Source organism: Eubalaena glacialis, chromosome 19 (genome assembly GCF_028564815.1).
Source record: "Eubalaena glacialis isolate mEubGla1 chromosome 19, mEubGla1.1.hap2.+ XY, whole genome shotgun sequence".
Classification (NCBI taxonomy): Eukaryota; Metazoa; Chordata; class Mammalia; order Artiodactyla; family Balaenidae; genus Eubalaena; species Eubalaena glacialis.
The window spans coordinates 21826178-21838785 of NC_083734.1; the positions used below are offsets into that span (position 1 = coordinate 21826178).

Below are 12608 nucleotides of genomic sequence, written 5' to 3' on the forward strand. Positions count from 1 at the left end.
TGTAACACCAAATTTTGGAAATAGCCTAACTGTCCATCAATAATGAAATAAGGAAATGAAACGTGGTAATGTTTACTGAAAGGAATATTGTGAGCCACTTGAAGAGAATAAACGAAAACACACACACAATGACATAGGTATCAGAAACAAAATGTAGAGTTAAAAAATCAAGTTGCAGAAATATACATATAAAAGTAAACAATTTAAATAAGTTAAAAATGCACACAACAATATTACATATTATTCCTGGATGTGTATGTGTGTAAAACAGTGTGTTACAAATAGTGTAAAAGATATACAGTAAACTCAGAATGTTGGTTGCTTCTGAGAAAAGGAGAGAAAAATGAAATTGGAAATAGAAGGCAAAGAGACCCTCAAACTTATCTACAATATTTTACTTATTGAATTTTTAAAAGCTTAAAGTAACTATGGCAAGATGCCAGCAGTTGTCAATTTGAGGTAATGGAGTAGCAAAAATTGGGGATAACAAAAGAAGAGTTTTTTAGATTTGTTCTTTGTGCTTATTTAAGTTTATTATTATTGCTATTATTAAACACACACACACACACACACACACACACAGAGAGACCCAAATTGGGTTTAGCCCAGAATACAAGATTAGACAATACAAGAAAAACCATTAATTAATAAAAAAGTCACAGGAACATTAATAGAAAGTCAAAATTATCTCAATAAATACAAACATTTGTTTGATAATATATATTTACAAAGTATTCTAGAGAAGCATTATTTAAGAAGAGTAGCAAGAAGGTATAGAGAAGCATTATTTAAGAAGAGTAGCAGGGAGGTATTTTAATCTTAGTTTTAAGGCAACATCACACACACATACACACACACACACACCCCTGAGTCTTTAATCTTGGAGTCTTTTTTCTTCACGAAATTCTTGGATTTTTATTTATTTATTTTTTACTTGGCGTATAGTTGTTTCACAATGTTGTGTTAGTTTCTACCGTAAAGCGAAGTGAATCAGCCATACGTATACATACATCCCATCTTTTTTGGATTTCCTTTTCATTTAGGTCTCCACAGAGCACTATGTAGAGTTCCCTGTGCTATACAGCAGGTTCTCATTAGTTATCTATTTTATACATATTAGTGTATAATCTTAGAGTCTTAAGGTAACATCACACACACACACACGTGTATAATCTTAGAGTCTTAAGGTAACATCACACACACACACACTAGTGTATAATCTTAGAGTCTTAAGGTAACATCACACACACACACACACGTGTATAATCTTAGAGTCTTAAGGTAACATCACACACACACACACACACACACACAGAGTCCCGCTCTCCCGCGCTCAACACGCACACACGAGACCTTCTCTCCCGCGCTCACTGCTCGCACTTGCGCACTCCTGCCCTTCGGCTCTGCGCCTGCGCCCTGCACCTCCTCCAGCTGGCGCTTTGGTTTCACTTTTCCTGCTTCCCGGCCCCCAACCCGGCGGGTTTCTTGAGCGCGCAGGTTGGGAAATAATAGTCTAAGAAGGGAAGCAGAGCCTCTGCGTGTGGGCCCAAGGGGAAGAATGGAATGGGGAAGGGTTATGAGCCCCCGGGGCTGAGAAAATTGCAATCCACAAACAAACAAAGAATCAGACCCTGGACAGAGAAGACCCACAACCTCAGACCTGGCTCTGTCTGCCCCAGGCATTATGCTATCTTGTATTTCAAAGATGAAGACTCAAACCAGAGAAGTTATGACCTGCTCAGGATTAGATGACCTCCTCTGCCTTATTTCTTTTCCCCACATCAATGCTGTAAGTATAGTCTCTAGTAGTTTGTCCTCATTTAATTTGGGTCTAAAAAATCATCTTACATCTATGGCTACAGTAATAAAAGCATATTTATGTTGTAAAAATGAGTATGGCAATTGATGTCTAGAAAATACCCAGAATATCTGTAGGTGTTGCCTGTGTCTAGTAAAATAAGTATCTATTATCACAGATGATTTTTTTCCTATTATAGAGTGGTAAATATTTCTCAACCATCCACTTGCTGAATTATTCATAATTTTACATTCATTCGTGCCCTATCTCCAAAAAGATTAGAAGAAGCAACTTGTTAAAGTTGGGAAGTTGCTGTACAGTATAAACTAATACACTATTGTAAAGCAACTATACTCCAATAAAAATTTTTAAAAAAAAAGATTATTCACAATAGCCAAGATGTGGAAACAACCTAATTGTCCACGAGTAGATAAAGAAAATGTGGTGTGTATATATGATGGAATATTACTCAACCATAAAAGGAAGGAAATATTGCCGTTTGTGACAACATGGATGGACCTTGAGGGTATTATGCTAAGTGAAATAAGTCAGACAGAAAGACAAATGCTGTATGATCTTACTTATATGTGGAATCTTAAAAAATGACAATAAACTGAACTCATAGAACAGATCGGTGGTTGCCAGAAGTGAGGGGAGGGAGGGTGAAATGTGTTAAGGTGGTCAAAAGGTACAAACTTCCAGTTATAAATAAGTCCTGGGATATAATGCACAGCATGGTGACTACAGTTAAGAATACTGTATATTTGAAAGTTGCTAAAAGAGTATATCTTAAAAGTTCTCATCATAAGAAAAAAATGTACCTATGTGTGGTCACAGATGTTAACTAAACTTTTTGTAGTAATCACTTTGCAATATATACATATATCAATCATTGTGCTGTATACCTTAAAGTAATACAGTGTTACATGTCAGTTATATCTCAGTAATAATAATAAAAAGATTTAGAGAACTTTCTATTAAAAAAATAAATAAATAAAAAATAAAGTTGGGCAAGTTACTTTCCAGTGCTTTAATAAATGTTGGTAAACAAAATAACTAAATGAATTTTTGACACACTTGCAAAATATAACCTGGAATATCCAACTGGGTCAGAGCTTCCGGGTCAATATATTTTAAAATTTTTTTCTAAAAATGAAAGTGTATACATTATGAAAAACAAGAAAACCCTTTCCGTAGAGATCAACCAATTGGGTACCTGACAAAGAATCCTGACAGTCACCCCTTCCCGCCAAGATTCTAGCTCCTCCCTGTCCCATCTGAAAGTTTGTTTCCAGATAGTTCGTTGATCAGTCCACCTTATAACTCTCTACAGCACTGTCTCAGACCTCTGTCAGGTTGTCTGGCTGGAATCCTGCATCCCTGGCCTCACCTAGAAGGTGAGTCCCATCTAAGGGCCAGTTCTCCTGTCTATTTCACTTAAGAAAAATGTGGGCATAACAGGTCCACCTCAGCCTCTCTTGCCTAAAGTAGATATATCTGGAAGGGCCTCTAACCACAGGGTGGATTTTTATCTTAGGGTTCTGTGGTCGTTTTTTCAGCCCATCTTTTCTGTTGAACAGGCATGGCTCGGGTCTCTCCAGGTAGTCTCTACCTACCTTGGGAATTAGAAGATTCCTTAGGGTCTGGGTGCTGAAGAGAAAACACCTGAGTCCTGACCTGTTCCGGTGTCTGCAGCTTAACAAAAGCAAGCCCAGGAGAAATTTTTATTTCCTTAAGAAAGGAAATGAGAATGTTCCCGCCTTTTTAAACTTGGTTTCCTGAAACCAAAGGTAAACGTGCTCCTGTCTTTTAGGTTTCAGTTTCTCAGAAAACTAATTAGAAGGCACTTGCCTCTTAGTGGCTGCCTTTCCAGCCTCAAGGGGGGGGGGGGGGAAAGCTGAATATTGCCTATCAATAGAAATTTGTCCTTTTAATAAGTAGGTGAAAAGCAAGTTAGTTCTGGCTCGAAACTTTAAACTTCTTGGAGAACAATGCTACAGAAAAACCTGTTTGGATACATATCAAACTATTATTAAGGATTTCACCCTGGGGAGTGGAATTGGAAAGGAAGATGGAAAGGGGAGGAGGAATTGTTATTTTGTACAATATGCCTGTATTACTCGAGAAATGTTTAATGCAATAAGGAAAAGAAAGCAGTGCTAGAGTCAGGTAATTAAGCAGTGCATCTCGTTGACTTTCTTACTTAATTTTTCTGGTAGCCTCTATAAGCCCAACAGTTGCAGTTGAATCCTGTTGAAACTGCTGCTGGGTTTCCTGTTATTGATTTGACTGCTAATACTGTCAGTATTGTTTTGATTAAGTTTCTTCTACTTACTACTTTGATCTGCAGCTTCCCTCTACAGCCTACACAAATCACAGTCCCCTGGAGCTCTTTTTTGGTTTCTTTTGGGTAGCCTTCCTTATAGATTGCAAAAATTGTTACAGTATGGACTTAGCAATCATTTTTAATATTGAGAAAAGGTGTCATGCACCAAAGGGAATTGACTGGCCCTTCTGGTTCTTATTATGATTGCGAGACACCCTTCAGCAATAACCATCAGGAACCTTTGAAAAAAATAAAGTGTTATTACTTACAGGATCTGGCAATACGCAGCAGACCTGGGGCCACACAGCACGGTTGCGGGTAGAGAGAAAAAGAGAACATGCTGGCCTGGGGTTTCGCTTTCTCTGGGGTGGAGGATGGGAGCTTAGAGTTTGGCGGGCTCCCTATTGGTGAACCTGAAACATAAGGGCGGGAGTTTAAAACACAGGAAGAAATAAAAAAACAAAAACCTAGAAACAGCGACCCGCGGGGAATTCCTTGGCGCTCCAGTGGTTGGGACTCAGTGTTTTCACTGCCAAGGGCTTGGGTTCAATCCCTGGTCAGGAACTAAGATCCCACAAGCTGTGCGACCAAAAAAGACAAAACACAAACAAAAAAAGTCCAGCAACCCAAATGGTCAGTTATGAAATCAACCAAGCTCTCAAAAACAAAAGAGCTGCCTCATGGCCTGGAGGTGGCTGGCAATGTGTTTAATCAAGATAGCCATCTTTGAAATGAGTTAAGGAAAGAAAAAAAGTCAACTATCAGGTTCTACACTACAGCCAAATAATTCGTTCCCAATATTGGCTGCTCATCAGAACCTTTCAGCACACTTTTTAAAAATGCAGATTCTAAAATTTTTTTAAAATAAAAATAAACAAAATTTTTTAAAAAGAGAGAAAAAAACAAAAAAAAAGGAGATTCTCGGGCTTCTCCCCAGACACGATGCAGCAAACAATGAATCTGTATTTTTAAGATTCCCAGGTGAGGGCCTTCCCTGGTGGCGCAGTGGTTGAGAATCTGCCTGCCAATGCAGGGAACACGGGTTTGAGCCCTGGTCCGGGAAGATCCCACATGCCGCGGAGCAACTAGGCCTGTGAGCCACAACTACTGAGCCTGCGCGTCTGGAGACTGTGCTCCGCAACAAGAGAGGCCGCAATAGTGAGAGGCCCGTGCCCCTGCTTGCCACAACTAGAGAAAGCCCTCGCACAGAAACGAAGACCCAACACAGCCAAAAATAAAAATTAATTAATTAATTAATTTTAAAAAAGAATGAGTAGAGGCTTCTTCCTTCAACTCTACCATGCTGTAAAAAAAAAAAAAAAAAGATTCCGAGGTGATTCTATGGTCAGCCAGATTCGGGAACTACTGGACTCCCATATTTCCTGTCTCCCATTGTTACAATCTCTCAGCTCACTATTCATGGTGAATTGTCCTAGAAATTACTAGTATTACAGACTGCCACACAAATCCGGTTTGTACCAAATCTGGTTCTAATACGGCGAGCATTATCACTTCATGACGTTGCCTACGTGCGGCAAACAAAGCAGGTAATTATCTGATTGCAAAAAAGCAATACATCCCACAAATTACCCCAGAGACACAGCATTTTAAAAAAAATTATACTTGAGACGTGTCCAGTGAGAAAAACTCAGCAGGGTCCAGGGGATGTCTTTTTTTTTTTTTAATAATTAACAATTGGATTTATTGCCATTTCTTCACATTTTTCTCTTATCTCTCTACAAGGTATCTTGGTTTATATCAGAAATGAAAATCAAAGAAGTACATATTATAAATAGTACATTATTAATAGTGTACATTTTTGTATAATGTTTTTATTTGGAAACAATTTCAAACTGGCAGAAAATTTGCAAGTACAGTGTAAATAACTTTTTCTTGAATTATTCGAAAGTAAATTACTAACCTGATTTCCCATTATCCCTGAACACATTATTCTACATAACCACAGTACAATCATCAAAGTCGGGAAATAAACACTGATATATTATTACTATCTAATCTCCAGGGCATGTCTTAGCAGCCACCATTCACAGAGGATTTAGTATTAGGCCAGCATTTCATAGAACCCCTGTGTTGGGGTTCAGAGCAGGCTGCCCCAAGATATGCCACAATGGCATATTGATTATTCTGAGTGAAAATTACTTGAGAAACAGTTGGTGGGGGAAAGACTGATATTAAAAAAAACATTCTGACCCCCCCCCCCGTTTTCCCCCAGAAAGTAGAAAATAAATCTCCCCTGTGAAAGTATCCTCCCTATACCAGGAGATTAGAAAGTATCCTTATCACCAGTTAAGGAATTCAAGGCTAAGAAAGCCAAATAAACAAACTCTGTTCCTTCCTGAGTCTGCTACCCCAAGCACAAACCCCTTTGTTAAGTCTTCACAAATAATTGTTTCTCTGCCTAAAAATGTTATATGAACAGCCTTCTTTGGTCACTTGGGGAGGCATTTCTATGAGACCTCTCTGCATTCTAATTAATTTTTTTTCTCCTGTTAATTTGTCTTGTGTCAATCTTCAGGTAAAAGAACTCGAGGGGTAGGGGGGAAATTTCCCCCTCCCCGACATCTCTTATACCTAGGAAGAAACTAAGCTTCAGAAAGGTTAAGTAGCAGTGTTTTCATCATATGCCAGGCACTGAGAATTTAGTAGTGGTTTAATAGCTACTGTTTGTCGACACTTGGATTTTGTACCAAGCACATGGAACACAGCATTGAATCTTTATGACAACCGTCTGAGACATGGCTATAATATTGTTATTTCCATTTTATGTAAGAAAGAGCAGTTAACCCGCCCAAATCACATTTGGGTACCTGAGGCTGTATTTGAACCTTGTCACATTTGGCTCTGAAACCCACACAAGTACATGGGTACTTCCTCCAAGCACAGTCTGATGGACGCTCTGGTCATTCCTGGGTAGCACTGTAAGTAGTGAGTGGGTGTTCTTCCTGTAATTCAGTCACAGTCTCCACCCATTTCAACAGTCAATACACGGTTTCCTAAATGATCTCCAAATTCCAGAGTCTTAGGCCCCTGCCCTAGAGCTGAGAGGGGCCTAGGATCTGGAATTTTAACAACCACACCAGGTGATTCTTATCAGGAAAATTTGGACAACACTGTTTAGGTATCTTTGAATGAACAGAGTCTGTTTTACAGACCTCCTGCATTGTGTGCCTGGCAACAGGCACCCTTGAGGGAGGGCACAACCACCAATGGCAGCTTCTCACACTGACCCGTGGGGAAATGAGGGGAGAAGAATGCGTCCATCCTAATCGTGTTACTCTGTTGCTGAGTTCCCTAAAATGTCTTCACTCCACCCCTACCTCCGTACGTGATGGAGTTTGGTGAAGAGCTTCTGTATCTTTTACTTGCCCACCATCATCTTTCTCTCTGTAGGCGTAGATTCAGGTGGGTTTGGCCAAGAAATCAACTGGAACATTAGAGGATCTGCTGTGCTGGGAGTCACCCCTCCTTAGGCTGTAATGTGGACAGTGTCTCAGTGGGAAACTGCAGAGTGGGAAGGGGCCTCCAGAACAACTGACCCCAACAGGATGCAAAATGCAGTGTATACTATGATTACAACTTTGCTAAAATATATCTGCCAATGGACTAACACTGGAAATGAATAAGCAAAAGTGAAAGCAACTGTATGATACAGTGGTAGGAAGGAGTTTTCTCATTCTCTACCTTTTTTTTTTTTTTGGCCACATCACACGGCTTGTGGGACCTTAGTCCTCAGACCAGGGATCAAACCTGGGCCTTCAGCAGTGAAAGCATGGAGTCCTAATCTCTGGACAACCAGGGAATTCCCTGTCATTCTCTACTTTTTTTTTTTTTTTAACATCTTTATTGGAATATAATTGCTTTACAATGGTGTGTTAGTTTCTCCTTTATAACAAAGTGAATCAGCCATATGCATACATATGTCCCCATATCCCCTCCCTCTTGCATCTCTCTCCCACCCTCCCTATCCCACCCCTCTAGGTGGTCACAAAGCACCGAGCTGATCTCCCTGTGCTATGCGGCTGCTTCCCACTAGCTATCTATTTTACAGTTGGTAGTGTATATATGTCCATGTCACTCTCTCACTTCGTCCCAGCTTACCCTTCCCCATCCCCGTGTCCTCAAGTCCATTCTCTATGTCTGCGTCTTTATTCCTGTCCTGCCCCTAGGTTCTTCAGAACGTTTTTTTTTTTTTTAGATTCCATATATATGTGTTAGCATACAGTATTTGTTTTTCTCTTTCTGACTGACTTCACTCTGTATGACAGACTGTAGGTCCATCCACCTCCCTACAAATAACTCAATTTCGTTTCTTTTTATGGCTGAGTAATATTCCATTGTCATTCTCTACTTTTTAATCTTTCTGTAATGTCATTATATAGACCTCATAATGAAAGGTATATATATATTTTTAAATAAATTTATTTTATTTATTTATTTTATTTTTGGCTGCGTTGGGTCTTCATTGCTGCACGTGGGCTTTTCTCTGGTTACAGCAAGCGGGGGCTCCTCTTCATTGTGGTGCACGGGCTTCTCACTGCGGTGGCTTCTCTTGTTGCGGAGCACGGGCTCTAGGCACGCGGGCTTCAGTAGTCTTGGCTCGTGGGCTCTTGAGCGCAGGCTCAGTAGTTGTGGCGCACGGGCTTAGTTACTCTGCAGCATGTGGGATCTTCCCAGACCAGGGCTCGAACCCGTGTCTCCTGCATTGGCAGGCGGATTCTTAACCACTGTGCCACCAGGGAAGCCCCTATGAAAGGTATATTTTTAAAGTTTCTTACTGTAGAAATCACTTTTCTCTAAACATTTCTGTTACGTGAGTCATTTTTGTTATCATACTGATTTTGTAGAAAGTTTGTAGAAGCTAACAATAACCATGTTGCCTAATATCACAAATATTCTGAGTATATCCAATCCTAGTCTCCATATCAAAGCAAATAAATTACTGTTAACATGGAGACTCATGCATTTAACTTTGACGTGCAGGAAGGCAGAATAGCATAGAGGCTAAAGTAGACTTTGGAGTCAGGCAGACATGGGTTCAGATCTTGGGTTCAGAATTTACTAGGTGGTCTCAGGCAAGGCACATTTTCCTCAACTGTAAATTAAAGCTAATCAGGGCCAAAATTTATTGAGAGCCTTCCATATGCCAGGCTTTATTTAAATATATTATTTATTTCTACCGTCATCTTTATCTAAGGCCTAGGTATGAATTTTATTTCTGTTTTACAAATGAGAAAGCTGAGTCTTAAAGGGGGAAATTAACTTGCCTGAGGTCATTCAGCCGCTTAAGAAATAGGGTTGGAATTCAAAGCTCTGGTCAATCTGAACCTAGGAGTCAAGCTCTTAACACGACTTTATCCTACCTTGCTTGAGGCTGCTATACATAATTCAAAGATTGAGGGGATGAGAAAAGATACAATGTATTTAAAACATTTTGCACAGTATCTGACACATAGTAAGCACTCACTATATGTTAGCTATAATCTTAGATATCAGAGGATACAGGGATGGAGCTGTAGAGGCATTTTGATGTATTAGCCATTGACTGATGGGGTTTATTTGTCATATCTGGCTGTCTTGGAAGGGAGCCCGTGCTTCCCTCATTCCCCCTCACCCAAGACATGCTTCTTCCAAGCTGTATAATTGGGCAGGGAAGACAACTTTCCCTGATTAAAGCAGAGGTGAAGGTGGACTTTAAATGCAAATGGTCTGAGATGATTCTGAAGCAATAAACAATAAAAAGAGGACGAACATAGTGGCTGTGTCCTAGTTCCTCGTTCTTCACTTCCATTTTAGGCTGAGAATAAAAGAAGGAACAAAATTGAAAACTGATCCCATTTATTTCAAAATCATGTCACCTCTGTCAACTGAAGATACTGAACTAAGAGGCAGCTTGAGTCTCCTTCAGCTTGTGCATGAGGTAGATTCAGAAGGAAAACACTGTCTCTGGAACTTTTAAATGCCCATTCCATTTGAAAACCAGCAAGATAGATGTATATTTCTCCCCTTCCCCTACCAAGGGACTTTGCAAAAAGGAGGCAAATGGGGATTTTACACTAAATCACCAGGAAACTCCTCCAGGTTTGCAGTGGGAGAAGCCAAGATGCAGCAGTCTCGGAGGGGATTTGCCAGTTCATGTTAGGAGTCCCTGACTTTGGACAGGTCAGGAATATGACCTGAGTCTGATCCTGAGCTTTGCAGAAGAAGAAATTCAGATTTTTCCAGAACGATCAGGAGGCTCTGGGAGAACTGACAGATATTAAGTATAGGAAACAGTATAGACTACTCAGCTGTTTTCACTTGCAGTGGAGGCCAATGCTTTCTAGAGATGAGAGCTTGACCAAGGATCCTGTTAGCAAACATGAGTACTCTCGCCTCTGGAGAGTATCTTCAGAGTATTTCTACATTCTCAGAGTTAAGATGACTAAATCTGTTTAAATGTTATATTTATCCAGCTTGGACACTGACTAGACATGTGCCTTTCAGAAAATTAAATTCTCTGCGCCTCCGTTTTACCATCTATGAAGTGGTGATAACATGTATATGGTATACCTCATATGAGTTGTGAGAATGTATGCAAAACATTAGCAAATAGTAGCTGGTTGTAGTAACATCTCAGTAAATAGTAGCATACGGTTATTATAAATTTTGCGCTTATTTCAAATTGAAGCTTCTTGAAAATAATTTGATGTTCAGCCTCTCCAAAACCTTGGGGAAACTGAGTCAGCTCAGCTTCATAAGAAATCTAGTTTACCTCTCTGGTTCTTCCTCTTTCCATTTCATAGATGGCAGAGTCTTTCTTCAAAACAAGTCCTATATGGGAATTCCCTGCCGGTCCAGTGGTTAGGATTCCGCACTTCCACTGCAGGGGGCGTGGATTCGCTCCCTGGTTGGGGGAACTAAGATTCCGCAAGCCACGCAGCGTGGCCAAAAAAACAGAGTTCTATTGATGATTAGCGGTATCCTGCCTTTTCTTTTCTCTGGGATAACACCCTACATTGGTTTCAAGTGACCAGAGCTTTTTATTTATATATAATGTTAAGGTTACATAATTCATGCTCCCATCTGTAATTCTCCAAGTTAGATTCTTCCTCTGAGGTTCTGGGTTCTGGTGATGGGCCTTGGTTTTACTCTGCATGCAGACAGCGTGCTCTGAGCCACCTGTTTCTGAGACGCCAGTGCCTCTTTTGTCATCAAAACCTGATGTCAGCATTTTGTTCTCTTGTTTAAGGCAAAAAATCTGTATGTTGTTATGTACAGTACGAATAAGGTGAATCTTTTATCGAGGTCACCTTTTTGAGCCAGTCATCTCACCTCTGGGGATTCATAAATATACCAAGGAAAGAAAAGGTCATATGCCTGAGCAGAGTATGTGCCTGGCTTGATTTCAATAGTGTAAAATTGCTAGTCACCCAAATTATTAGGAGGATGATTACTGAAATTTTGTATAATCTTCTGGGATATTGTGCAACCATTAAAAATGATCATTTTGAAGACTACACTACAACATGGGGAAACGCCTGCATTAGTCAGCTACTGCTGCAAAACAAACAACAAGCTTAGAATCTCAGTCATACAATAAGTCTTTTTCTCTCACTTCTGCATTTGCAGGTCAGCTGGATTTTGGCTAATCTTGTCAGGATCAGTGGAACTTGGCTCCAGCCATGAGCTGAATTCACATCTCTCATTCCTCCGTGACTGGTGGGCTGCCCAGGACATCATCTTCACAAGGTGGTAGCAGAAGCCCAAGAGAGCAGACCCAGCACTGAAATGGGTAAAGCCTTTGTACACATCACAACTACTAACATTTCATTGGCCAAATAAAGTCATACAGCCAAGCTGACATCAAGGGGGTGGAAAATATACTCCAGCTGTAATCTCAGGAACTACACATGGTATAGGTATAGGGAGTGATGAAGTATTGGGAAGAATAATACAGTCTATAACAGTGCCTCACAAAAAGATTACATGGAAAAAACACATGCACAGGATATAAAATTGATTGTACAACTTGATCATAACTATGTAAAAATATTTTTTGCAAGTCAACAAAGAATAGAAATAAGCAAAAATGAAAAAAATCATGACTGGATAACAAGTGGCTAAGAACTGTTTATTTTGCCTTTCTCCATTTCTCAAACTTACATAATATAGTACCTTTCTTTTTTAAAGTAAGTTTTAGAAGCTTCTCACGGCAGGCATGTTATTTCACCAAACTAATTGTTTTATCTATTATATTAAGGGTCTGTAGGAAAAATGTAGAATTCTAAGTGCATTCAAGTTAGCCATTTATTCTTAGTCCCCACCAGTTCCTAATCTCAAACTCAAATCTAACAAACTTCCATCAACATGCACCTTTAGCTGTTGCCTAAAAACAGTTTAAATTCCTTTATGCTCTTATTCTCCGTTATGGCAGTGTTGATTATTCTCCACACTGACCTCTGAAGTCTCCAAAATTAGATATTC

General features: G+C 39.8%; 1 protein-coding gene and 1 long non-coding RNA gene across 2 annotated transcripts in view; one reads left to right on the forward strand and one right to left on the reverse strand.

The window, feature by feature from the left end:
• The window catches only part of SLFN11 (schlafen family member 11), a 24140-nt gene extending 19707 nt beyond the window's left edge, over positions 1–4433 (reverse strand). Inside the window, exon 1 of the mRNA XM_061175585.1 lies at positions 4394–4433. The gene's annotated coding sequence lies outside the window, so the exon portion shown is untranslated. The remainder of the gene's footprint in view (positions 1–4393) is intronic.
• Positions 1468–12152, forward strand: LOC133079876 (uncharacterized). Its single transcript, XR_009698333.1, has 3 exons — positions 1468–1789; positions 3379–3588; positions 11754–12152. It is a non-coding gene; the product is annotated as an uncharacterized LOC133079876 (long non-coding RNA).
• The last annotated feature ends 456 nt before the right edge of the window (positions 12153–12608 follow it).